Here is a 3187-nt window from a genome sequence, read left to right as displayed (position 1 = left end):
TGGGGATGGGGGGAGCATTACCACCACAGGTTGGTCTCTGCTGGAGTCCAGAGATGTGAGTCACAGTCAAGGGTCACGGAATTTCAAAAGAAGTAACGGAAGAGTTGTAGAGAAAGCTTCCTTAAGTCAATGATTCACAAGTATTCCCCATCTGAAATGGTTCCCTTTCTGCTTCAACATCACATAGACTCTCAGAAGAAGAACAAATCAGTCTGAGAAGAAATGTAACAGGAATTGTTCCATATTCACCACACCGAACTTGATAGTTCCTCCTGTTCCTCAACTTCTTGCCCCTCTACTTCCTTTAATTTATCCATTCCCCTCACGTTTAGTGGAATTGTTGTATTTTGTGATTGCCAACAGTTCTATTACACAAATTGTAAAGTTGTTGCTGTAAGTAGCAAAGGTGCTATTTGTGTCTGCATGCATACATAATATAAATTTGTTCTGTTTAAAATGTCTGTGTGACCAACATGGAGACAGGTATTCTCAGAAGGTTGCATTGGGTGAACTTCTCCTAGTCAGCATGTCACATTGTCATGGACAGGATGTGAGACTGCCCAATTCTCTATGGAAACTATTGTTGTTGTTGTTAAGTGCCATCGAGTCGGTTCCAACCCATAGCCACCCTGTACAGGGTTTCCGAGGGTGTAAATCTTTATGGGAATAGAAAGCCTCATCTTTCCCCCGCAGAGCAGCTGGTAGTTTCGAACCACTGACATTAAGGTTCGCAGCCCGATTCGTAACCACTACGCTACCAGAGCTCCTTTACGGAAACTATATATCATAGTTTATTAAGAAAATCAACAAAAATCGGACTCTTTTTGAGATGAGTATTGAGAATGTATTGCTGTTCCCCAACCTGTGGGACCAGCTGGCATACAGCGAGTGGGGAGTGTGCTATTTGAACTCTGACTGTCAGCAATCAGGCGGAGAGCCCTCAGAGTTTATGTAAATGGTTTAAATGGAGGCATTGCCTGTAGTGAAACACTCTCAATGGGATGTTATAAAGCCCAAATTAAAGTTTTTTTTTTTTTTTCTTAAAATATTTGATCAAAAAGAACTCAAGACAGAAATCTTGGATAGTCAAAAGAACCATAGACACATTCCCAGGATAAAACACTGGGAAACAAATAATTCCCTTCATAGTTTTAATTTTTGCAATACCACAAGTAAGCAATACTCAAGATCCTGGAGAGTACGCAGGCCAGTGATCAAATCTGGTCCCTTCTAAATGGGCCCCATTACACTGAGTAGATGATATCTCCCATGGGTAACTAAAGTGGGAATCTTTGTTTGGGTACAGTCCTTATGGATTCAGCCTCGTTAGCATAATCAGTGTCTTAATTGTTATATCTGCAAAAACAAAATTGACATTTGATGCTGTATACTTGTACTGATTCCGGTTCAAGCCAATGTCTCTCTTTGCTATCTAACCCTTTCATTAATAGTGGTATAGATAAGTACCACTTACACTTTCCATGGAGTTTCTTGGGAAACTTTCTCCCCATGAACAGTATCACTGACATTAGTGAGGGGACTTGCATAACTGCAAAAAACAGAAGGAGGTTTGTCAGCGCCATCTTGCTGTGTCGAGAGGTTGTTGTATGAGGTGGTGCATCCTAGTGGAATGATTGTGTAAAGTTTTCATCCCTGGGTTTCTGTACATTAAGATAAGTCTTGAAAGTACATTTACTAATTCTTTTGTGTGGCACTGTTTGCTGTACTTCATTATTGACCACAGCATTGTAGTTTTACAGTGTGGAACTCTAACAATGGGGGCAGGTATGACCAATGGTCTTTTAGGATTGCTCTCATTTGGCAGCTTAGTTTGGGCTGGGGAATGAAAAGAAGAGGATTCTCCTTTCAACTGAACAATCCAAGTGTCAGTGAGGTGCCAGATGTCTTCTAGCTCCAACAGGTTGGACTCATTTACCTGTAAAGGGAACCAGGACATGATGCTGAGAATGCAGCTCTAAGAAGAAACAGGCGCAAACAGTGTATGTGTAGCCAGTGTACGGCATCATGTCCAGTTTCACTCAAGAAAATAGAATCTTGAATATACAACATTGTTTCCCTGCCTCATCTCAGCTGTCCTGTCACCAATATGCTTTACTTGACATTTATCAGAATCCATCACAACTCTCAAAAATTTAAAAATACTCAATGATTCAGCAAGTAAGTAATTAGAAAAAAAACAACCCAACAACCCATCTCTACAAAATCTTATAAACAAAATGGAATTGAGTAAAGAAGGGTTCAGAAATGGCTAGAATATAAATATTACTCAGTTAACTCTTAAATCCAGATAAGTTTCCTCACAACAGAAGAGCTACACTGTATAAACAATGATCATTTATCTGGAAGTCTGAATGTTAGAAGCATCTATACAGAGGAACCATGATGGTGGTAGAATCCAATAGACAGGCTTGTGCTGCCAAAATCTCTGAATCATGATAATATAAACTGGCTGACTTGAAATGACTTCATATTGTTACAGTTTTATACATGTTTAAAGATATAGCAAAAGCAAGCATATGTCATTGGTGGATATTTTCAAAGTGGATAATTTATAGCCTTGGTTTCAACAGATAAAATCATCCCTTTAGCTTTTATCAATATTAATTTTTAATTAATTATTTCATCAATAATATTTTTTCTTTTAAATTGCTGAATAATTCATTTGGTCATACTTAAGATAATGTGTTTTTCTAATAAATTAATATATTTTCAAAGAAAATTATTAATTGCATATTTGATTTACATACATAGCAAAATAATTTACGGTTATGCATGTATTTTCTCTTAATTTCCAGAAATACTAATGAATGAAAATGATGACATATCCTTAATACATTGCATATTTTTAAATCACATTATAAATTCAGTTTTTAAAATAAAAATATTTAAAAATGGAAACTTTGGATTAAAAGAAGGCAGAAATTCTATTCCAGCAATAATATTCTTTTTTTTTTTTTAGAGGTAACAACTTCAACATACATTTTTGGGGTGCAAATTTAATAAATAATAAACACTTTTTGTCTTTCCTAACACCTCATTATTATTATTATTATTATTTTGCTTTTTTTTTTTAAATTTAAGCTTTTTATTGTGGATTGAGTGAAAGTTTACAGGGCACATCATCAGTTTCACATTCAACAATTCATATAACTTGTTTCATTACATT

Source organism: Chrysochloris asiatica, unplaced genomic scaffold, assembly GCF_000296735.1.
Source record: "Chrysochloris asiatica unplaced genomic scaffold, ChrAsi1.0 scaffold00148, whole genome shotgun sequence".
NCBI lineage: Eukaryota > Metazoa > Chordata > Mammalia > Afrosoricida > Chrysochloridae > Chrysochloris > Chrysochloris asiatica.
The sequence above is the reverse complement of the archived record's forward strand: the minus strand, read 5'-3'. Positions refer to the sequence as shown.